At 45.7% G+C, this 25655-nt stretch overlaps 1 protein-coding gene and 1 long non-coding RNA gene across 2 annotated transcripts in view; one reads left to right on the top strand and one right to left on the bottom strand.

Moving 5' to 3' along the window:
• The window catches only part of LOC144121759 (uncharacterized), a 63363-nt gene that overhangs the window by 22061 nt on the left and 15647 nt on the right, over positions 1-25655 (bottom strand). The window lies entirely within an intron of this gene.
• On the top strand, positions 9383-16426 carry LOC144100617 (uncharacterized). Its single transcript, XR_013307762.1, has 3 exons — positions 9383-10936; positions 14475-14581; positions 14711-16426. It is a non-coding gene; the product is annotated as an uncharacterized LOC144100617 (long non-coding RNA).

Below are 25655 nucleotides of genomic sequence, written 5' to 3'. Positions count from 1 at the left end.
CCCGTGTAGCTCTTGAAAAAGAATTTCTCCGTACCTATGCACCTGCTCAAATCATCCTTGGCCCTTTCCGTTACCGCCTCTCCACGTTCTTCATCCGTTTGATGCTGCGTGTTGTGCGTCTTGTTCCCGTAGCCTTTTTGGGAGGAACAGTGCTGAAAATTGTGCCCTAAGGGTAGGGTGGAATTCAAGCAAGTTTTGGTTAAGACGATTCCCAATTCTTGCATATTTGTTTTAAAATCAGCGACAATAGCAATGACACATCGCTTTGAGCATGCGGCTCGAGGACGGTGTGTGATTCGTTCCGCAGTGTCGCCGTGTACCCACTGATTTCCAATGGGTAGAAGTTTTCTCGAAGCCTAGCGCTTGGTTTCTTTGGGTTGAAGTGCTCGGAAAATGGTCTTCCACCTAACATTGTGTTGAAGAAAACACTTCAACCCATTGCGCTTGGTGCGAGGTTGCCTGTGCGCCATTAAAACTCATCATCAGCAAAAGAAAACATTTCTAGGCAATGGATACCCAAGATTCTTCACTCGATGTATCATCTAAAACTGAAAAGGATGCAACGAAAACAACTCGATATGCTTATGCTAAGGACACGCTGGTGGCAAAAACGCGTATGCAGTTAGTACGTAAAGGGTGTCTGCGAAACCTTGGCCAGTGTTCTCAGAAAGGAAGGGATGCAAACTACACACAAGCCGGACATCATTATCGGAGGCCTCCTGTGCCACTTCAAAGACAGTCATTCCACCCCAAAAAAGGCCTAGAGGCGCCAACTCGAATGGCCCTTCCTGGGCGTACGCGCTCAGCGTCCGCGCTCTTAGCGTAAGCCGAAACCGGTCTGCGCATGCGCACTGCAGGAGACGCCAGCAAGCCTAGGTGAGGCGTCCGTGCTAGATGTCGGCATCAGCGCGCGGGCGCTCGTGTACGCGTTGGAAGGGGGGTCCGGTTTATAACAATGGAAGGATCGCCGGGCTCTCGGTGGCTCTTTTCTTCATGGCTTGAAGCTATTTCAGGTTCCCCGAACTTTTCTTCGCGTTTAAGTTGTTCTTTCATCGCCCCCCAACCCCTTCTCTCCACGGCTTGAAATTCTCTCCGTCCGCTCGACAGGGGAAGGGAGCCAGCACCAGGAACATGGAGATGCATGGCACATTTAAAAGTCGCGGGATCGTTCCGTGGAAACGGCTCCCTCTTCTGACTCCCGCGGTTTGTGCGCTTAAAAAGCCGCGCTAACTCCCCGGGAGTCACACATCCAAGAAGTAGTAGTTTGCCAACAGCTTCAGAGGCAACAACAACTGACGAGAATACAAAAAGGAAGCTAAAAATGTTGCCGGCCCAGCGATTGCTATCTAATCCCTCAAGCACTGGAACTGCAACCGGTGGAATTAAAAGCAAAGAGAGAGGATAGCGAAAAGTAGATAGGAGAGCGGCAGAAACAAAAAACGAGGGTAGGTTGGAACTTATGCAAAAAAAAAATATATGTTCGCGCCACTCGTGCGAAAGTGCTTATGGGTATTGTTGCACATATTCGCAACACGGTAAATTCACTGCATATTCAGGGCCGCGAGCATGTAGCGTCCTGTCGCTAATGAATCGCGCTAGCGGCGCATTGCACAAACGGGTTGGGTGGAGCGCCGAGTCACCGTAATGGAGAAAACCAGTAATCTTTTAAACATCGTGTTATCCGACAATAACTTCTGCTCATTTCTTAGCAGATTTAAATTATAATCAAGAACATTTAACTAGAGTTTGACTCTTGATTGCTGCTCTGGGTAACGGCGTAGTTACTGGCTTGCCGAACTGATGGCACACTCTTCAGAATAGTTCCCAGCATACCACTCTATGAAGTCTTCGTTAGCGGTTCATCCTTCACGTACATCTTTGACAGAATTGCCGAAACTAGCATCGATTACAGCAATGGTAAACCCCTTCTCGACGGCGAACGATCGAATCGTGAGAAGCACTTTACCAACCTAGACAAAAATGTGAACTACCACACTACTAATTGTTACATTGGACAAATAACCTACTGGCATAAAACGCAGCATCAGGTTTGCCGCCTCTTATGTGCAACACATGCAACATTCACTTCAACGCATCCTTGCTACACTTGCACCACATCGACAAAAGATTGGAAGAGCTTTCTGCTATTGAGGCTAATAACATGAGTGTTGAAATGTAGACATTAAGACACGATTTTACAATTTTGAATGCACAGTGCAAGAACCATATACAAGTATCGGTGAGTGAGCTCTAAGTATGAGCGTCCGGGAATTACAAATTTCACTGCTTGAACGAAAGTACCTAGAAGCTTCATTGCTTTGCACTGTTATTGCGTACGCAATTCCACTATCACCTATGCCGGTGTGGTCACTGTACGCGCTTAATGAAAAATGTACCTGTCAAGCAAAAGAGTCTTCTTATAATTTCATCTATATACCTCATAGAAGGCACACGCTTTCTTGTAGCATTTTATGTAGCAGCCCATGGCCATAGCCTCCCTCCGATGGGGGCACTTTTGATAAAACTGCGCATTCGTACGGCAGGCTCAACCTCCCAAAGCAACCTACCAAAGCAGGGACACTGTAGCAGGGCACGGCCGGAATCGAGCCGCCTCCGCTACTCGAGCCCGGCCGCGAGCAGGGACGTGTGCCTTTCCAACGCACCGAGAGAGGGCGCCACACGTTTCATGAAAAAGCTGATGATGCATGATCAATAGTGAAATAGCGCAGGAAGACTTTTACGCCATTGAAATGTAAAATACCTTATACTTCCTTAAAGGTAGGACATTACCCTACGTGAACCTGCTAGAGCTTGTCGATATATTTTAAAATAGGGCTGTAGTGAGCGATAAATTGAAGTCAAGTGGGGTATTTTTCAGGACCTCGCCATAGGCTCCATGCTGTCATAGATCATTGCTCATGGCAAACGCAATATGTAAGCTACATCGATGAAACTCGACTAAATGAAACTTTAAGATGCATTTACCTTCTAGGCGAGAGAGCTAATTTCTAACTGTTATGCGCGACGAAATATCAATTTTTATTTTTCGTCGCCATTGAGTTACGCGCCGCCGCGCCGCCGGCTGTCGCGAGATGGCGCGACCGGTTTTTCGAGGCGCATGGTCCAGAATCCTGGGGATGTGAGCCCTTGTTTTATTTGCTCAGACTATTGTTGAAGCTCCAGTTTCACAGCACCAAAGGCGAATCTTCAAATTTCTTCATGTCGTGCAGAAACTGCCGGTTCTTTTTAACTCTTTACCGTCACATAACCAACTAATCTGTTCTGACTCATCTTTCCTTCTGCACTAGCCGCACAAATACTGTTGTGCCTCAGTTAGCTCATGCCACTGCATTTCAAGATTGATTTTTGTTTTTGCCAGTAAAGGCTGGAATGGCCTTCCACCTCACAAGGCTTACTAGCCTCTTGTCCTTTTAGCTGGTCACTGCAGAAATCCACCCAGTAAATGATGATGTTCTTCCACTGATCAAAGTGATTTCCCCAAGGTAGAGAATATTTGCAATAAGGGAGTAAATACTCATTAATGTCCACCCAAGTGCAGTCATAAGGTCACAAAGAAGAGGTACAAAGCTTTTCTTTGTAGCTGTATGGCTGTGCTTGGATGCTAATGGTTGATTACTTCTACACACAGCTGACCACTCATGTATTGTCATTTAGTACTATTTAGGTATAATAAATGCTAAAATAAATTGTTCTAATGAAGTGCTTAGTCGCTTGCTCAGCTTGGCAAGCCAATGCAATGTTCTCTTACGTGTAAGAATTTTCCTCACAATCTATTTCAAGTAATATTGGGGCACATTTACACAATACTTTTGTCGGATGGCATACAGTTGCATTTACGCTAACTTGCACACTGTGCACAAGCTATAGTTCTAGCCAACTGAACCTGTGCACTCAAAAGCTAAGCATGCATTATTGTGCCTATCTGTGTCAGATTTCTCTTGTTTTCTCTCTTATCGTCTCTTCAGCTAAGCAACACACCGCCTTCATAACATGGCTCAGTGAGAATGCTACGAATGCATGTTTATGCATGTGACTTTTATATATTCAGGATATTGTTAACAAGGCTGTTGGTTCATCTTGAACACAAAAGCCGTCAACTTCAATTTGCAGCAAGGAAACACCAGTAAAGACAGAAGTCATCACTGCTTTTCTGTTTTTTTTTCGGCTTTCTTCGGCCTAGCTTCAAATTGGTCTTTTCCAAGTTTCTGATGCCTATCCATGCCTCAATTAATTTTTTTCTTTGAAAACCAGACTGGCAGTGAAATAGGTATATTTTGCTGAAAATGTTGACAGTCGGCAACTAATAGCACACTCTTTTTAAAATTCAACACATGTTGAGTTGTATAAGCATCAGTTAACAGTAAGCAATGCTCACTTTTGCTAGCTAGATTGTGAACTGATCACCTTTACATTCAATCAGTCTACATTTTACTAATGAGTGAAAATTACTCTTAAACATTGCTTTAAAGTTGTATCAGAGAACATACGCATATATGCCTGTCACATACTTAAATGGCTCAATTTTTATTTCATTTTATTGTGCAACATCATAGACCTCATACTGGAAACCCAAGTTTACAAATTCTTCTTGAGATGTTGGTGTTTGCTCGAGATAAGCAGATTATAGGGTCATTGTATCCTGTTTCCCTGACTGTACAAAGTATTCTTTCCCAGCCTAAGCCAGGAGCCATTGCAATGTAACCCTCCAAATTGGTTCTTGCATTTCCTCTACCTGTAATCCACTTTACTGGCTCCCACATCTCATTATGTTTATAGTAATAGAAAGACATGTGTAGACTTTTATGCAATACAAAGGCACCGACATTGTTCTCCACTCACAGCGACATTTGAGAATGCTTTGGAGTTGAACAGAGTATATGCCAGCTTATTTTGTACATGGCAACAATGACATGGCCTTCAGCAGAACTTCCCATACTTGTTTTGAATGCTGTAGTCTGACTTGTGCAACGGCAATATCACCTCATGAAGGTATGCTAAAGGACTACCTGATGGCCCGCTGTCTCTGTGGAGAACAAAGCGCCTTGCACTACAACCAAGTGATGCATGTCTAAGCCCCTTTGCAGCCGCACAGTGCTATTCCTATTTTGGCTTTAATAATAGACTGATAAACAACAAAAATAAGTCACTATTGTTACATTGCCACTGTTCTGTAAAATGTAGAACTGCTTTAATTAGAACTGATTTTACCTGTTCCAAACAACTGGAAAAGTAATAATTTCTCATGTGCATTTGCATTTGTGTTTGACAGCTGTGTGCTAAAATGTGAATTTTTAATGCATACACAATTCAGACACACACACAACTTATATATTGAGTAGATAAGCATGTCTTTTGCATTAGCAGTCAGCTGGCTGTAGGTAGTTGGGGGTGGGGGTTACATATTAAAATGACAACAACTGTGCAAAAGACAGGCCAACAGTCGGCCGATTCGGTCTGCCAAAACCATGTCATCGTGATGTCTGGCTCTATGTCACACTGCGTCGACGAAAACAGTCGGCCGACTGCCGGCGTCGGCGCCACGTCTCCCACAAGGCGGCAGTTTCCGATGGTTCGCCAACCCCCTTGTCACACTAGCGAGACGTGTGAGACCTCCCGCCGACTTGGCCCTTTCTCGTCCTCACTCTTCTTTTGTCATTTCCTGCTATGCGAAATTCATGGGCCGGGTCGCTTCATTTTTAACTCTATTAAATAAATCCCACCATAGTAAAACAAACTATTAACACTCATGATTATATGAACCTATATTGAGTGCAGCCCAGTACTGAGCGGCACTTATTGCTGGGTCAGAAAGGCATGGCTCGAAAAATAAATCCAGTCGCTCGCGGGTAAACAAGACGGGAGAGTTTATTTAAAACTAAAATAAGAAAAAAGAAAAATTCGCTACCACGCGGATTCGAACTAGGAACCTCTGCAATGCGAAGCTACTGCTATACCCACGACACCATGGAGAACAGAGCACTTCGTTGTTTTCAGAGGTGCTGATAAGAAACACTGAGCAGTGTGACGCGACAGACGTAAAAAGCAGGCGACCCATGTGCGAAAACTCGGCCGGCGCGCTGCACCGGTCGCTGCTTGCGAATTGCAGCCCCACTGCAAGCAGGGACACACAGAGCAGCAACCATCGCTGCGCCGCTCGACTCAAGCACTCGAGCTCAAAGCGTACGCTTTGCCACTCACTCGCAGCGGTATGATTACTGCTTGGCTTGGTGTTTGAAGTTCTCACCATAAAAGACAAAATAGAAATATTATCAGAAAGACCGCCTGCTATATACGAGCAGCGACAAAGCATGCTTGCGCTAGTAGCGAGATTTCGGCAACGGCACCGCCTGCGGTCGCGCCAGGCGACGAACTGCGCTGCTGCCTGGCGCAGCACACGACGCTTCGCGAGTAGCTTGCGCTCTAATATCTCTTAATATCGCTTTGCTGTTAACAGTATAATCTTACCATAAACTAAAATTATGGTCAATTTCCGCGACACCTTCGACACAGCCGGCGGACCGCTGCGGGCGACAGGCGAGCCGGACCGCAACGGCGGGCCAGCGGCAGCTTGCGAGGTGATTCTGGCGAGAAATTTTGCTCGTATCAGAGTTGTTGCTTTTACCAGCAACTCGGTGTTGATCAACGATCCTCAGGAATGATACATTTGGCACATTTCTCTGTCTCAGCGTTTATTGCTTACGTCAAAAACAATCTTAAGTTGATTTTTATTACGGCGGCGGACGGGATCCACACTGTAAAAAAATTCCGTACCTATAACGTAGACTATGTACGTTTTAAATACAGAACCACTTCTGCTTTCAATGAAACGTAGGGAATGACCGTATATTCAGTCCAGTATTGAAGGAAACGTCCGTGTTCCTCTGTAGTCGTTGCAGGGAAAAATACTAAACATTCAATTTAAGTGATCAAAACTTAACACGACAGGACGGTTGACCCCATCGACTATGTGCTGCACCAACCGCACTAATAACTTGCTTAAAGGCAGCAAAAACAGAAGATGCTTATGATGTGACGCCACTTTTACACGATGAACTGCTGGCCCGCGGACTATAGGCATCACATGACGTCCGATTTTTTATTTGTCTGGTTTACTCTTAGCCAACAATGTCCGCAAACTAGCATGGCGAACGACCGTGAGCATGTCTAATGTGATTAACACAATGAAGAGCCGAGGAAGGGTGATAACGCATTACGTTGCTTCAAGGTTGAGTGATTGGTACAAATTGTGAGCAACGTTAAATAACAAAGGCCTTAATTTGCTATAATGTTAAAAGCTGACTTGATGAAAAAATTTTTCGCTACATTGCTAGCCACATGATAGAGTAAAATTTAATAAAAATGTTACTGCAACATTTGCTTTCTGTGAGAAATGCTGCGTAATGAGGTCAACTGTTAGAAAACATTTAGACACAGACAATGGTTGGACAACTTCTCCAAAGTGAAACTGAACACCAGCTGAAAGTACATTGCAAACATGATGAAAGTGCACAAGTTGAAAGCTGAATTTCCATCTGGCATTTGGTAAGGAAATAAAAAACTGAGTAAACCAAAAGCATGGGCAAACAAATCTGTGAATGCAGTGCAATGTAGCAGTTACATCTTTGCTACACAACCATTAATCAAAAACACCAACTCCTTCATGGATAACAAAAGCACCAACACAACAACATATTGTTCAATGCAATGTTTAATTTAGTAGGTACCTATTGCCGCCCATTCATGCCTGCTCTTCCTGCAGATAAATGAAACGCCACCGAAAAGCAGCGAGCAGCCATAATTGCTGCAGTGACAAGGAGGATGTGCACCATCGATGCTGTTCCCCCATCCTGAGTAGGAAATAATAGCAGTTTTTTCTGGAAATACTCTGAAAGCACGAATTTTCTATCCATCGTTTACTTAGCTTCCACTGACACGACCCATTGTGTACTCGGTACCTTTGACAAACAAGGGGCCAGCCGATAGGCACACAAGACTGTAGAACCTTGCTAACTTGCAAAAAATCAATGCACAGAAAGAAAAAGCTGACAAAAAAATGAGGAATTCCTTATTTGCACTTTTTATACAATACTAAGAATGTGGCTAAGATATGGCATGAACATTGTTTTTTTCTGTTCACTTACAAACTTTCCAGCCTGTGCTAGCATATTACTGTGATGTAAATAATGAAGCATGCCAGCACTGTACAATATGCTGTAACACTTATGAAATACTCCCCTTCAAGGCTACCGCATGCCTCTTACATGGGGTAAAGTTTAAATCTGCCAAACTAGCTAGTCTGCAAGATGAGACGCCAAGCCTCTGACATCTGGCGATGTGTACCTCCCATGTAATAGAGTGGTTGGAAATGCTCCTTTTTGATGGCATTTCAGTTGCTGGGTGTGGAAGGACCAGATATGAAGGGCAACAACTAGACACCAACTTTTTAAGCAACATCACAATAAGCAATGTGCCTTAGCTTTCCTTCTGTCCAAAAAAGAGTTTCATTTTCTATGTTCTGTGTTCACATAACTGCTTGCATTTGCACATTTTGGCTTGCTGAGAGGTGCTTTCCTCTGTTAAACTACAGTTTTAACTCTGGCCTCAGTCTTCTGCGCCTTCTTAATTTTTTGCTAGCGTTCACCTTAAGTCGCGTACAAACTCACGCAGATCTCCACTTTTCTACGTTTCCAGCTGTCACATCTTCTCTGCCTTCGTCATGTCCACCACTGCATCCAATGCCTTCAAGTCTGCTGTGTATAATCATTTTAATTAATCTGCCTACACATGTATTTATGTTAGTCGCTCTCCTCTCTTCGATGCCAATTGGCCCTGAGAGTAAATAAGTGAAATGGTAGTCTAATCTAGGAGTGAGCAATCACGCATTATGTTGAGTTTATTTTACCACGTTGGCCAGTAGAGAGTGGAAGGAAAAAAAGCTGCTAAGTGGAGCTCGACATGCCTCTCGACCCCTACACTGGAAAGCAGCAGACACCAAGGCATACGTAATCACTAACGACAACAGAACATGACAAGTGTGAAGTAATTCAGTAACGTTCATCGCATTTACCACAGTGCATACTCGCTGCTCAGTAATTTATTACCTCATTAGACATTCTTCAAAGAGAGTGTACAATTATGTGTTTTGTTTGAACATGGCACCACAGTACAATGACAATCATTAACCTTGTGCCAACACAACATAAAATAAACTTCTGCCCAGTAAATGCATTGCTTACAGTGCCACCACGGCACCTGTTTAGAAATAAGCTCAAAATATTAGTGACATTAAATTTCAGCAGACGGTAATTCCCCCACCCCCTCCCTAAAAGAAATGAAAAAGGGTGCTCTTCCAACGGCACGTTTGTACGCTGTAATATTTGCGAGTCCAACTACGTGTGAAATTCCGATATAAATAATTAACGCCAAAGCATTCGGTTGAATGCGAGGCGCCAGGGCGCAGGCAAACAGTAATCGTCTTCGGGTATCCACTGGTGCCACGCCCTGAGGACCACTGCTCGGCGAATACCATTCATGGCCACGTTCACATCCAACAAGCTTGTCACAAACATCACACAGGTGATGATGCAGCAGCAGTTCATTGCTGTTGGCCAGTGCTGAATTTTTTGGCGTGGTAAACGGAATCATCCACCGAAACGCGCGTCGACTGTTACTCGCCAGATTCTTGCAGTCCCACGAGAGAGAGCAGCTTTTCCGTTGACTTCAAGTCCCCTCTTTCGTGCAGGGCCACTGGCATTGTAACGCACATTCTGCATGATCGTTTTACTACGCACCGATGCCGCACGGGACAGCGAGCTGTTGTATGTACACTCCAATGCAGCGTTCCGGCCACACACATACACACACACATACTAAAGACACACAACGCGCAGGACGCACGCAGCGAACACGGAAGAACAAAAACCCATTCCAAAGCGCCTGTTCATTCAACTCCACACTGCGCTAACTGCGCACATGTTTCCGACTGCGGGCTCGGCTATAGCGCTTCGACTTCGCCATGGCTAGCCATGGCCAAGCTGCACTGCCCCAGGTGGTAATAACGTTCATGCAACGAATAGAAAAAACAATATATCAAACGATTCAGGTTGTCAGCTAAATAAGCTGCCCTAAAATTAAATACATCTTATATGTTTTTGCCGTTCTGCGCCTTTGCGACATCAGCGACGTGAGCTTGAGCGCGAATACGCGAATGGCGCTATGAATTTCCCGTGTAACTCCGTAAATTGCAAATGGCGTGGCTGCGCCGCTAACTTTTAGACATGCTTGCAGAGGTAGTCGGTGAGAACAGGTGGAAGTTCAATCGACTGGAATTGCTCAAGGAAAGTAAGCGGCACTGCATTTTTATTGTTTCTGTGCATTGCGAGTGACTTTGGCGGCAGCCACTCGGCAACGTCTCCGGTTTGGCGAACTTGTGAGAAGGTGAGCCTTTTGTTCTCAAATTTTGAAAGCGGTTTTTTGTTTGTATTGTAACCTTGCGTCTCGTCGCATGTTATGTTCACGATAACATCAGTACAACGTGCATGCGCTTTCTGTCTCTATTTAGAGTAACATTGGTCGATCACCGTAAACTTTTGGATTCGATTAAGCACGAACTGTCCATGTTGGTACTGCGTGTCGAATGTGCTTTGAGATGATTCTGAGCGGGAGATGGTGTTCTGATAATTTGTGTACTACCAGATATAGTCTAGAGATTTGAAACCATTTATCACACTGAAACAAAGTTGGAAAACTGTTTTGTGTTCATGCATCTGCTGTCCTTAAACTTGACTTTTCGGCAATCATTCGCATGGCTCCTTTGGATCTGGAAAATTGACTACTGTTGCTAGGGGTGCCTGGTAGCAGAGCTCCTGGGGACGCCCAGTGGGTCATTTGTTTGTCCAAGTGCCCAGTACCAAAGGTACCATTCCTGACATTTTTTCCCAGTCCGTTAACCTCATATTCCTTGCAAAGATTACAGTATGTAATCAGGTAGTAAAAAAATTGGTAACTTCTGCATATTTCAGAACAGTTCAGAGAAATGCACATGCAGCATCAGTATTCTCTCGGTAGAATTTCTGAGACCTGGATTAATTTCTTCTAGGACTGTGGCAAGCAGTAGGTCAACTGTACAAAAATTTATTTTCCTCTGGTGCAAAGTAAAGAGTGCAAACGTCATAAGACAAGTCTAGTCTGTTTCATCCTCACTGCATTTGGCCAAAGCATAATATGAAATGCTGTATGTTCTATGCCCTAGTTTCCTTTACTTTGAGCAGTAGATATTGACAGTGAATAGCAAGGCAACTCCACTCGCTGACGGTTTTGCCTTCGGCAGCAAAACAGGGAATACCTTACCCCATGTGTTATCTCGACAGACTCAAAACTGCGATGGACAGCTGCGTCCACAGCTGCTATCACCTCCCAAGTGCATGCGCTCGTAAGACACATAACTCTGGATTGCCATTAACATAGCCTTGCTCATTGCAGTTGCCGATAAACACCTCGTAAGTGGTACTATTATGCACTCTTTTCTTTGGCACTATGTATGAGCTTCTGTTCTCGCACTTTCTAGAAATAATGCATGCAGTTTTGAAGTGCGAAAAGGGAATTTACGTGTAACTATATTGTCATGTCAGTATGTTACAGCCAAATTGTACATTGATGTCAGTGCTGGTGGTTTCTTTTCATTATTTTAAGAGAATGTTATAATTTTACCTATATCAAATAATAGCCCTCACTAATTAGCTGATTTTGTCATGTCCAGTATTTTGATATGCTAAGCCACCAAAGCATAATTCAGAATGTTGTCAGAACTAAAGGCACTGAGTCTTTCGTGTCAGTAAAAAATGTGCTTTATACCCCTGTCACATGGCATTCCTCGAAGGCCTTTCCAGCAAAGGCACCATTTTTCACCAAAGAAGCGAAAGCTTAAAGGAGCAGCGATGCAGCTACACGGTGCAGCCCAAAGGTGAAAGTCGTTCAGGCTGAGCACCCGCTGCTATACTCGAGGTGGCTGAAGTGAGTGTTCTAAAATTAAAGTGGTGTATTCTGTTCATTCGTTGAGCTTTGAGAATTTTTTTATTCTGATTGCTTCCTTAAAAGTACTGCAACAGCTACTCTCATCAGCAGGAGCAGGTTTTGTACGTGTATTGCCTTGGCCACCATGGGCGCTCGGTGTTGCCGCAACACTTTCACTATCTTGAAATTTGAACATAAAACATAAACACCCGTACAAAAACCAAAGCCAGACACACCTTTCGTATTTGAAAAAAATGTTTTCAAACATTATTAGCTTATCTATTTTTTTTATTGCTTTTACTTTTTGACTTTGGATGGTACTGCGATCACAGCTTCTCCAATGCTGTGTCTTCGGGCTCCGAAGGTCTCGGTTGAGCGCCTTCGCCTCCAAGGCCCTCAGCGACAAAGGCGCAACATTTGTACCGGGTGGCTGCACTCCTTACGCCTTTGGATATGATTCTCCAAGGCCTTTGCGGTGCCCGTGTGACAGGGTATTAGTGTGGTATGGCTGCTTGAACACCTGTCCCTGGTATCTCACAAACTGAATAAGGAAGGGAAAAGCCTCAGGGTGCTTGCCGACGTTTCGACAAGAGTACTTGTCTTTGTCTGGCAAAGTGTTCATCATTGGTGGGGTTTAAATAAGGTTTTCACTTCGAGGCGAAAAGCCTGTTGTGTGGAACGAGGGTGCGATATGGGAAGGGCGTTACGATGGGTAGCGTGAACCTTGACCAGGCATGATAGCTGCTAAAGAAGATTAACCGGTTGACCTGCAAAACTGTGAAAACAAAAAAGCCCAATTCAGTAGAAACGAATCTCGGGGTATGGAGTGTGCAGAGTGGGCTTGAATGGCTTTATGTCCAGCCGCAACAGGTGGCTTGGTATGGCTGGATGCCTTTTCCTGAAAAACTAGGATAAAGAAATTAAGCAGCATGGCAGAATAAAATACCAGGGGGGGGGCAAAATAATTTGAAGGAAAAAGAGAAAATGAGGGCAAATTCGGAGAAAAGGCAAAAAGAAGGGGGAGGGGGAGGAGTATGGCAGCCAAGGTTCCGAGAAGTGATGTCAGGAGGTGCAGGGCGTAAGGTTAAAGTATAACGATAAATTAAAGAAAGCAGGAAAGGAGGTCGAAATTATGGGTTGGGACACCTCTGACCATGTGCAAGGCCTTTTCAAATAATTATGCCAATTCCGGAATGTACAGAGCTGGACACATTTATTGCAAACATGTGAGCGCATGGCCGCACTTTTTAGAGGTCCACTGTGTGCGGCGCAGCCACTCATCGCTGCAAAATGGCGCAAGAGGAGATGCACCTGGATGTGGTGCTTCGTGTCATGTTACACTTCGATGTGTGGCAATGTCAGACACAGTGGCCCAAAGAGCACAGCCATGTGCTCGCGTGTTCGCACTAAGAGTGGACAACCCTGTACTTGATTCTAAGTTTCCTCTGTATATGTTGACCCCAGACGAAAACAAGTTGTCGAAACGGCAAGCACCCTGAGATTTTTCCTTCCCTTGTTCACTTTTTGAGTGTCAAGAAACCATCTGCCTACTGTCTCTGTACCATGCACTCCACATCTTGTACGGTTATCTTTGTATGTATACACCAGTAATAAATCATGAAGGAAATCAAGGGATTTGTATTTGTATTGCTTAACACTTACTTTAAAGCTATATCATGAGGGTATAGTTGAAAATGTGCTACGGGGGCTTGGTTGTGTGTCGTGACTGGTTTCTCTTTATCAGGGCTACTTGACAGCCACCATGAAACGCAGGCTTTTGAAAAGTCGTTCCTCAAATAAAAGAGCGTTTCCACTGTTACAATGGAAATGTTATTTGCTAAAAACTTCAATCATTGCAGTTCAGGGATTGATATTTTTCAAATAACTAACCTGAAGTTCAAAACCTGCAGAAGGAACTATGTAACTTCTTTCCTGCCTTAAAAACCCAGTACTTATTTGCCAGTTTCAGCAAGCAGAGGTCTGTTTCATGGCACATACTTTCCACTACCTTGCATGAAAATTGTGCAGTACAGGCCCACCATAAAACTAGGGGCATAGTATACTGCTTGTATGGAACTACTTTGGCGTTATAGCATGCATAGCATGGTCTTAAAGTTATTCTTTTCATTTGCAACTGGTTCCTTAAAGGCCTATTCTGGCAAAAGGCATTTAGCAAAATTATCTTCCTCTGAATGCTTCTAAGGATAACTTTAGTTCATTCAGGAAAATATATATTGACAATATCTCTTAAAGGCACGATTGTCCATATTAGCTCTTGTTACAGTATTTAGTTTTGTGCCTCCAGCATCACTGACTTGCATCATATGTTAAATAGAGTAGTAAAAAGCTCGCTGTTAGTTTAAACCACAACTCATGATGGGGCTGTGCACTTTTTGTTGTGTTACATGAAATATACTTATGTATGAAACAATTTCTTTCAGCTGCACCTCACATGATTCAAATTCCACCAGAAGAAAGGCTGCAGCACAACATTGCTCACCATCTGTTGCTTTCCCAGCACATAACATGCCATAACAGCACATAGCAGGTAAGATGTGAACAAAAACAGTGCACTTATATGTTCCATACATGCATTTTGTGTACTACCAACACTATGATATGATTAACAATGTCATGCAAGAGAGAGCACACAAATCATTTTTTGTATATATTGCAGCATGGTTATTTCAAGTTTTAAACTGGCCATTGAAACGACCCATTGTATCACCGCTGGTTACCCGGTGGCACTAGGGATCGAACTCCGCACCTCCTGCTTGCGAGGCAGATGCTCGGACCACTAGGCCACTCCTGCGGTCCCCCCACTGATGTTGCTTACACCAGGTGCTGTTAAAGCCCCGGTATGTATGTTAAATGCATTTTAGAAAACCATTCACTTCCAAAGTACCATTTCATCTTTATAGCAAAACCACAGTTCGTCTAGCTAGACAAACCTGCTGCATACAAGCCAGCAGAAGGGTTGCACGTACATGCTTCGTTAGGAAAACATAAAAATCAAGCAGAGCCTGCCCTTCATGGTGCATTATACCCTGATTTTGAGCAATGATCAAGATAGGCACATGGTCATTTCATTGAACATTTGCATGATACATTCGTAGAATCGAAAAGACAAGTACTATTGCAAAATCTTCAAACAGTGTTTATTCTCTGAGAAAACATCATGAAAAATGTGTTGGATTAGTTATGGTGCACATTGTATGGGGAAAGGGGCTCCCACTTTGTGAAAGGCTTAAGGGCACAGGGTAAGCCCTATACTTCCCATGCATTTTAGGCCATGTTGAGGTACATGTTTCTCACTAACTAATAACAGTAGCCTAATAATGCATATATCATTGTTTGCCAAATTTTGTGCTCTTTTTACTGAAGTAGAATATTTGAAATGTGTTGAAAATTCGATTTTTAATAAAATTTTTTCCGGTAGTACACAAACCTGGCCTTTCTTTGCGCATTTCAAAATTCATAACAGAATAACTGCTCAGTGAAATTGCTTAATTCTAGTTCAGTAGTTGGCAACACTTATGTAGATGATTGCAAAAAAAATCAGCCGTCTGTCTTGAAAGGCATTGGAAATAATGGTACCTTTGTAAGAAAAAACACTGTTTTGAGATAATAGAGCGTAAAGAGAAAAAAGATGTGAAAAACCATTTTTTATTCGCAGAAACGCCTTCATAGTAATTGGTTTAATAGCCCCCTGCTTCGTAGTCACTGTCGCCGTCATTTTTTCGCTTTTCGGCTTGTCGTTCTGACTGTCGGGCCTCTTTTGTAAGCTGTCGTGTTGCTCGGCCCGCAAAGTACATGCGCTTATGGTCAGCTTCCCTCAGCCACTTGATGGTGTTGCTCCCTGGGTTCAATCCACACGCCTTCAAAACGTTGGCCCGTGCGATGCTACCATCATTAAATGAAAGAACAGCATCCATTGTTGCCATCCGTAGGGTCCGAAGCCTAACAAACACATTCTTTGGCGCGCGTTCCCAAACAACATGGTTGAACGACTCATTTGCATTTTGAGTTCGCCCATGCAGGCACTTCTCTAGGAGCTCAGCCTTCGATAGCTCCCTATAAATGGGTTTGATAGCCTCCAAGACAGATGCAGGCAGACTCTCCTTGTGGAAAAATGGCTTGCCCTCTGACTGACTTCTGTTGAAGGCACACCACGTATCAGGTCCCTTTGGGCAAAGTCCATGGCATGGGTCATCGTCTGTGGCCGATAAGTGGAAGAAGGTTGCCCAAACGGCCTTTCGCATTTCATCCAGGTTTCCTACATTTCTTCTGATGGCCAAACCATAGTACGTCTGGAGCTTGTCTATTACTGCATCAGTCAGTCGGCCTCGGCCCGAGAGGCTCTTTCCATCAGAGAGTTTTCCTGCTTTGTTTCCTTTTTTTAGCCTTCGTAACCTTGTGCCCATCCTTTTTTGCACGTGCCCTATGCACTCAACCTTGGATATTTCAACGGAATCACCATATGGCATTTGTGCCTTCACAGCCATAAAAGCCTTGCTGTCACCATCCCCAAGGTATTTGACGTATCGAACGCCGTGAAGCTCCTCACTCCTGCCGAAAATTTTCACTGCTCCTGCGACTTCCATTTCACCGCTGGTGCCTTGGTAGTTGCTTTGGCACACCTCTCTATGAAGGGGTTCACTGTTTATACCCTTGATGCTGCACTTTGGACAACGTTTAGACAAAACCTCCACATCCAGCACTTTCCCAGAGTCTACACTGGTCGCAGAGACTATGCCGTTATTGGAAGTATGGCCTCGCTTCTGCCAGCTTCCATCAAGAGCAACTGCGATGTCTTTATCCCCCTCATTCAGCTGCACAGCTTCGTCAGCTGCCCTTTTCATCGACTCCTGAGCAGCAGCTTCGATGTGACCTAGAAGCTCTTGATTGTATTTCGCAAACTTTGTCGGCGGCTTAGGAAGGTTTAGCATAGCACAGAGTATATTTCCTGCAGCCATTCCCTTACCAATGAACCTCAAGCCATACACTAACCTGAGGTTGGCTTCATAGAGGCCAGAAGTAGTTTTCTTCTGCGTCTCAAATCGTTGTGCGGCACTACACACTTCACAGTTCAAACTGTAAACGCTTGCAACGCCTACCCGTTTTGTCAATATTTCGATGAGCTCAACACTTCCACCGCACTCTCTGCACACACAAATTTGTGTAATTGCGGCACAAATGCCGTCCATGTCCATTAAGGCATATTGGCTGCTGCTCTGTAGCACATCCTCTTCCTGGAAGCACAGAGAAAATCTTGAAAGCTTCGATGTCGAGGAGCTGACGCGTTCAGCGTTCGGGATCTCATTCGGTCGTGGACATCCTTTTGCTTTTTCACGATGAGCGTAGCGGTTGCCGTGAAATTCACGCCTGACGAAGGCCTTCTTTGCCCTGGGCATCTCAACTTATCAGCAGCAACCAACACCGGCACAATTTACAATACTGATCGAAAGGGATAGCACTCGGACGCAGCTGCATGAAGGTTGCAGAAACGTGGAAAAAACGTGCAAAGCGTCTCAGGACTGTCTTGGCTAAAAAAGAGGAGCTGTACAATAGTTGCCAGACAATTTTTATATGTAGCTGATTTTAGACAAGTTTTGAAATCAGGTGGTGGACTTTTTGGTTGAAAAAATTGACGTTAATCCTGAAAGGGGGCGTGGCCGCTCACTACTTGGTTTCGGAAAAAGCGTTTTTCAGCCGTAAATATGGCTTTCTGAGGAAAGTGCGATCATGGAACATGTGTAGAAAGAATTGAACTTCTAAAATTCCAAAACAAAAAAAAACGATTTTTTTTCTAATTTTACCTTACCCTGTGCCCTTAATTTTGGAATAACGACAGCGTTTAGGCTAGTTGGGTTACCATGTTTAGATAGCGGATGTGCTCAAAAAGACACTGGAAGTAAGTGCACTGTGTGGAAATCTCTTTCTGTATCCTTGTCTTTTTGAGCGCTTTCACGATCTAAACTTAATTTTGCAAGAGAGCAAGGAAAATGAAATATTTAAATTCTGATAATTAAGGATAAAAGATCATGTTTCATTGTGTTGCTTAAAGTGTACATTGTATCGCTATTGCTGTATTGCAGCACTTCTGTAGTGGCCTTGCATTGCAGCCTCGACTTTTGTTTATATAATAGGCAGTCCTTTTTTTCATTCGATTGCATCACTTTAGGAGTTACTACAGAGTTGCGTGGTAGCGAACTCTAAGATTAACGGTTTGCATTATTACGCCAGCATAACTTGCTAAGTGTTTCACTGCAGTCTTGTTACTAGAACAGCCTCTTGAAAGTATTCAGCCTGGTGGTCATTGAGGGTTACTGTTCACATATCAAAATACCGGATCAGCTGTATACTCTTTACAGCTACCAGAACTATGGTGCATTTCATGACATGCGGGCTGAAGAGTGCTGGAGCACCAGACTGGGGATTTGGATGAAACAATTTTCAAATGTGTGCTCGGTATCACGCTGTTTTGTTCCAGTTGTGGAGAGGTTTTCTTTTCATATTTGTTCTGTCAAACATTTAAATTTTGGGCAATATGTTGTTGCCTTTATCTTGTGTTCTCTTTGTTGTTGAGGTTTAGTATTTTTGGCACAAGCACTCCACTCTATTACTTTTCAGTATAATTTAAATTTTGTAGGGCACGTCATGAAGAATAAAACTTCTACTTGAATAATCTGCATGTGTTTATGTTCTCATTGTTGATATAAAAACTTAGTTGAGACAGCTTGTATTTTAGCTATGGCTAGAATTTTTAAGAGAGCCTCAGTAACATAATCACATGACCAACACAAACTCGGTATTATTGTTTTTGCAATGAAAAACAGTTTTAAAATAGTTATTAACAGCTGTCAGTGTAGGACTGGCCTAAAATGTTTTGTGCTCTATGTAGCTCTTCTCTGAGGCAGGATTAATTCATCTGCACCTGCAGCCTGATACCGCCAAGATACCAATTCTTGGGTGAACTTATGATTTTTTTTCACTGAGCAAACTTGCATCATCTTGAAGCATGGAACTTGAGCTGATTCTTAACAGCTGTAGTGTAGCGAATTTCATTATCCTCATTGCTTAGTTTACATTCACCTCAGGACAATGGCCTTTTCCAGTTTAATTATCTGTGTCTTGCACCAGCTACATGCCACACTATCAGAAATCACCTAATCTTATCTAGTGAGCTTATAATCAGCTATCTCCTGCTATATTTTCCTTATCGTGAAATTCATTTTCTTGCAATGCACAAGCTGTTTCCTGGCGTGGTGCTCAGCTTATCTGGAATGAAATGCTTGGGAAATGGGTCTCTGATTTCACCTTGAGTAGACGAAATTAACTTGTTCTAAGGCACTTTTTGGCCACAGATGCCCTTGTGCCATTAAAATCCATCAAATTCATTCTGTTGCCCTAAGATACCATTGGTGATTCATTTTCTGCATTGTATGCCCTGGCCAGATCCATTTTCTCGAGTCCAGGATCCAGATTCCGAATGAGCCCGTCCGCAGTTACGTCGAGGAGATGAAGCGCCTATTTCGCCGCACCGATCCCGGGATGACCGAGGAAAAGAAAGTTCAGTTTTTAATGCGCGGCGTAAAAGAACAACTCTTTGCAAGCCTCGTCCGCCAGCCGCCAAAAACAGTCGAGGAGTTCATGCAAGAAGCCTGCACGATTGAGAAGACCCTCGACGTCCGAGCTCGGCAGTACAATCGTCCTTCCTCTGCCTGTGCAATCCGTTCGGACGCGCCGGCCACCACCAGCGACAGCTTGCGGGAAGTTATCCGCGAAATCGTCCGAGAGGAGCTACGCCGATTACTGCCATCTTCCCCACAGCCACAAGCAGCGACTCTGATGGATGTGGTACGGGAAGAAGTGCAACAGGCACTTGACACCACGACGGCCACAGAACCCCAGGCCATGACCTACGCCGCTGCAGTAAGGACTGCTCAGCCCCAGCGACAACCCCCACGTCCTCCCCGAGGTGAGCCAATTGTTCCACAACGCCGCCTCCCAGCCCCCGCCCGCCCAGCCTATGACCGACGCTCAAGCCCCAGGAAATGCGACGCCTGGAGGACTTCCGACAACCGGCCATTGTGCTTCCATTGCGGTGAGGCCGGCCATATTCTTCGTCACTGCCCGTACCGACGTATCGGTCTTCGAGGATTTTCCGTTAACGCCCCACGACCACGCTTCGGACAACGTCCGCAGGAAATCGACGAGTACCTGCGTCGAGAAGAGCCCACGCCGTACCGCTTTTCGCGCTCACCATCGCCGTCAACCTCGTGCTTTGCGTCGCCACGCCGCAGCTACGCAGCAGCGGTACGAGGAAGGTCTCCCAGCCCCCGTAGGGGAAACTAAAGGCAGCAACCTCTGGAGGTGAGGTTGCTCACGAGCTAAACGCCGAAGATCCTCCACCGACCACGCCCCACGAAGACGCTGCACCCGCGACGCCGCATGAAGAACTGACACTCGCTGCACCGACGCCGCACACAATGAGAACCTCGACCACGACGCAAGCTACCTTGAAATCGACGCCACCACCCAGAGGAGCTTCGACCACACGCCCAACCCGTGACTCGCATACGCGACGAAGCCGTGACCCGACGCCGAGAGCGACATGCAATGCAAGAGCCAGGACCTCCGACCTAGAAGTGACTATCGACGGCCGGAAAGTTACCGCTCTAGTCGACACAGGAGCCGATTACTCCGTGATGAATGGAACATTCGCTGCGCATCTGAAAAAAGTCACAACGGCTTGGGACGGCCCACAAATTCGCAACGCAGATGGCCACCTCATTACGCCATCAGGACGATGTACAGTGCAAGTGACTGTCAAAGGACATACCTATCCTGCGACCTTTGTTGTGCTACCGCAATGCTCCCGAGAAGTGATCTTGGGTATGGATTTCCTTGATGAGCATCAAGCGATCATCGACCTGCGATCCAAGCTGATCACGCTTTCGACGGAAGAAGCCATCGCTTCGATGAAAACTCGGGAAAATCTCGTTGCCCTAAGTGTCCTGGAGGAAGAAGTGAGCGTCCCACCCCGTTCAAGTGTTATCGTGACCATAGGCGCCACGAAAGCCATTAACGCTGAAGCCATCATCGAGGGGAACATGCAGTTGCTTCTAGACCGAGGAATCAGCATCGCAAGAGGCATCGCACATTTCCGCAATGGCCAGGCCGAAGTACTGCTGACTAACTTCAGCGAAGAATACCGGCATATTAACAGAGGAACGACGATTGCTTTCTTCGACGAAATATCTGACGTACGAGACTCCTTCGCCCTCTCCGACCCCTCCGCAGAAGATTCACCTGACCAGGAGAACTCGCCCACTTTCGACATCAACCCAGCCCTGCACCAGAACAGACAAGACCAGATACGCAATCTGCTTCAAAGCTACAGTGAGTGTTTTTCGACATCGCCGAAGGTGCGACAGACGCCAATTGCCAAGCATTGCATTATAACGGATCAACACGTCCGACCTCTCCGTCAAAGCCCCTACCGTGTGTCACCGCGAGAACGAAAAGCCATCCGGGACCAAGTCGAAGAAATGCTTCGCGACGACGTCATCCAGCCTTCAAACAGCCCATGGGCGGCACCGGTTGTTCTAGTGAGAAAGAAAGACGGCGCACTTCGATTCTGCGTGAATTACCGCCGCTTGAACAACATAACAAAGATGGACGTCTACCCCCTCCCCCGCATCGACGACACACTGGACCGCCTCTGCAACGCCAAATATTTCTCATCGATGGACCTCAAGAGTGGCTACTGGCAAATTGAAGTCGACGAAAGAGATCGCGAGAAGACAGCATTCATAACTCCGGATGGGCTGTTTGAGTTCAAGGTGATGCCATTAGGTCTCTGTTCTGCACCGGCGACGTTTCAGCGAGTAATGGATACAGTGCTGGCAGGCCTGAAGTGGCAAATTTGTCTGGTATATTTAGATGATGTCGTTGTCTTCGCCTCGAACTTTGAAGAGCACCTCAAAAGACTTCGAACAGTACTAGACGCCATCAAGTCGTCTGGCCTAACCTTGAAGGCAGAGAAGTGCCACTTTGCCTACGAAGAGCTACTGTTTCTAGGCCACATCGTTAGCAAGGAGGGAGTACGCCCGGACCCGCAGAAAACAGCTGCTATTGAACAGTTTCCACCGCCGGCCGATAAGAAAGCAGTGCGCAGATTTCTCGGACTGTGCGCATATTACCGACGATTTGTGAAAAACTTTTCGCGCATCGCCGAGCCCCTGACCCAACTGACGAAAACAGACGTGCCATTTAAATGGGAAGCGCCGCAGGCAGAAGCCTTCAAGGAACTTCAGCGTTGTTTACAGTCCCCACCGATCCTCACGCATTTTGATGAAAACGCCGATACTGAAGTTCATACCGACGCAAGCAGCGTGGGCCTAGGTGCCGTTCTCGTTCAAAAAAGTGACAGGCTGGAGGTCATTGCATACGCTAGCCGTTCCCTTTCCAAGGCCGAGGCTAACTATTCGACAACTGAGAAGGAGTGCCTTGCCATCATCCGGGCTACGTCGAAATTCCGCCCCTACCTCTATGGACGGCCGTTCGCTGACCACCACGTGCTCTGCTGGCTTGCCAATTTGAAGGATCCCTCTGGCCGACTCGCTCGATGGAGTCTGCGTCTCCAGTATTTTGACGTCACCGTCGTTTACAAGTCCGGACGCAAGCACTCTGACGCCGATTGCCTCTCACGAGCCCCTGTAGATGCAACGCCGCCGGACGACGATGAGGACGCCTTCCTGGGACCCTTCAGCGCAAGCTCTTTTGCTCAGCAGCAACGCTCGGACCCCAACCTAAAAGGCCTCATCGAGTACCTGGAAGGCAAAGTTTCTTCACCCCCCGCTTCATTCAAGCGAGGACCGTCTTCCTTCTGTGTGCAGAATGAGGTCCTTGTGAAGAAGAACTTTACAGCGAACAAAACAGCCTACCTCCTTGTTGTACCTACTTGTCTCCGCGAAGAAGTTCTACAGGCTTCACACGACGAGCTGACAGCTGGACATCTCGGGTTTACTCGCACCTTCCGCCGCATTCAAGACAAGTATTACTGGCCCCGACTGTCTGCCGATGTCGCACACTATGTGAAAACATGCCGAAATTGTCAGCGACGAAAGACTCCTCCCACACGACCAGCAGGATTTCTGAACCCCATTGAACCTCCCTCAAGGCCCTTTCAGCAGATTGGCATGGACTTGCTTGGCCCTTTTCCAACGTCAACATCTGGAAATAAGTGGATCATCATAGCGACCGACTACCTGACCCGCTACGCCGAGGCGAACGCCCTACCGAACGGAACAGCAGCAGAAGTCGCCAAATTTTTCGTGGAGTGCGTTCTTCTTCGACACGGTGCCCCCGATGTGCTCATCACGGACAGAGGAACAGCATTTACGGCGGAACTAACGCAAGCCATCCTGCGCTACAGCCAAACCAGCCACCGGAAGACAACTGCATACCATCCGCAGACCAACGGACTGAACGAGCGCCTGAACAAAACCATCGCCGATATGCTCGCTATGTATGTCGATGCCGAATATAAAACCTGGGATGTCATCCTGCCTTACGTCGTCTTCGCCTACAACACCGCAGTGCAGGAGACCACCCAGATGACGCCTTTTAGGCTCGTCCATGGCAGGGAGGCCACGACCACGCTAGACGCCATGCTGCCCAACGTTACAGAAGAAGAGAACGTCGACATTGCCGCCTACCTTCAACGCGCAGAAGAAGCTCGAAGGCTTGCCCGATTACGGATCAAAGATCAGCAGCGGACCGACGCCAGACGCTACAACCTACGAAGACGCAACGCGGAATACAAGCCAGGAGACCAAATCTGGGTGTGGATGCCCATTTGCCGCCGTGGATTGAGTGAAAAGCTTTTGCGCCGCTATTTCGGCCCGTACAAGGTTCTTCGTCGGCTGGGTGAACTGGATTATGAAGTCATCCCTGACGCAATGAATGCATCCCAGCGACGCCGCGTACGACCAGAAGTTGTCCATGTAGTCCGTCTGAAGCCGTATTATGAGCGCTAAAGGCCACTGCATTTCCATGGTCTATTTTCGCAAGATCCGTTTGTTTTCCTTACTAGTCGCATTATTTGTTTTAATGCATCCGGTCGATGCTTCTTTGAAAGAGGAGTAATGCCGCGAATATTTGCAGTGTGTTCGTTTTTCAAATCTGCCGCCACATCGCTTTATCGCTTCGTTTGCGACGCAAGACGCGACTAGATTTATCTCGATGGATCGCAGCCAGGCAGAGCTGATTCTACGTTGTTCCGGAATGTTCTAGTAACTTTGCACTCTTTATCTCGAAAGTTCGCTATCAGCTTTAAATTGAGCACGGCCGACAGCGGCGGGCATTCTGTTCGATGACCGCCGAGCACGCTTGTCGCTTCGCCACCGCCGAGTGATTCAGTCCATTTTGGGTGCAAGTCAGCCCAATAAACAGTTTTCTTTTAGAAGACCCTTTCGTCCGTCTTCATCGCTGCTTCGACTGCCATCACCACTACGTGACATCATACTACCAGAGTTTCCTATACTTTTACACAGGATTTTTACGGCCATAGTCTGTGTGTTCAATACAGGCGATAATTCGAAATAGTATGCAGGCTCGGTATATCTGGGCTCAAGTGAGTACTCTTCCCCGAGGAGGAACCATGAAAGCATTACACATTTGCAGCAATGACAAACCGAAGGTACCTGCATTCCTTGTCCCTGAAGAAGGCACCGTAAACCGTATATTTCCTACCATTCATTGGCATAAGAAGCCCTAAGCAGCAACATCATGCAGCCATTTCCTAATTCAAGCGCTCAAATAATTTGTATTAAGGTGTGTCAGGGTTAAACTATTCAATGTTCACAGTGTTTAGCCCACGGTAAGCGTTTGGCATTCGCACACAGCAAATAAGCCATCTGTACAAGCTTTCAGCAGTTAGGCACAGTCACACCTCTTTGTATGGAGCAGTTAGATGTGGAAATTGAAAAGTAAAGAAAAAAAGAAGAAAAGGCGTTGACTATCGATTTATTATCCCCTTTGTTTCATAACCAAGCATTGTTTCTTGAACTGCTCCCCAGCAAGAAATGCTAGCCCTAATCTTGTCCTGCAGCTTCCAGGTTGGCATCAGTGAAAATGCAGTGTGAACTTTCCCATTTCAATCCAACCAAATATCCAGTTACTACCATATTTCCTTGCATTACTAACCCACTTTTTTTCCAGAAAAGTTGACATCACTTTGGGGGGAGGGTTCAATACGTGAGGAAAAGAATTTGACAGATATTTTTGCAAGAGTAGAAATTTCACATCATACACCTGCCTGCCCGGCCACCCACCAGCTCACCCATCTGTCCATCCAGCAATCATGAACAAAGCACGCAGTAGGCCATGCTCATGTTGCCGGTGTTAAGCACTGTTCACTTAGAAAGCTGTTTGCTGCATCATGACGCGATGCAACGATTTTGTGATAGTCGGCGCAGTGAAATAAAAAGTGCACATACTGAACACTGGCCCTGAAGGTCAGATGTGCGTTTTTTACACAAGGTTAAAAAACTTGCGGGACGGTTACGAGAGTGTAATGCAAATGTATAAGTGTTAGCTGTAGTGTGAGAGGA

The sequence above is a fragment of the Amblyomma americanum genome, chromosome 1 (genome assembly GCF_052857255.1).
Source record: "Amblyomma americanum isolate KBUSLIRL-KWMA chromosome 1, ASM5285725v1, whole genome shotgun sequence".
Taxonomy (NCBI): Eukaryota; Metazoa; Arthropoda; class Arachnida; order Ixodida; family Ixodidae; genus Amblyomma; species Amblyomma americanum.
The sequence above is the reverse complement of the archived record's forward strand: the minus strand, read 5'-3'. Positions and strand labels throughout refer to the sequence as shown.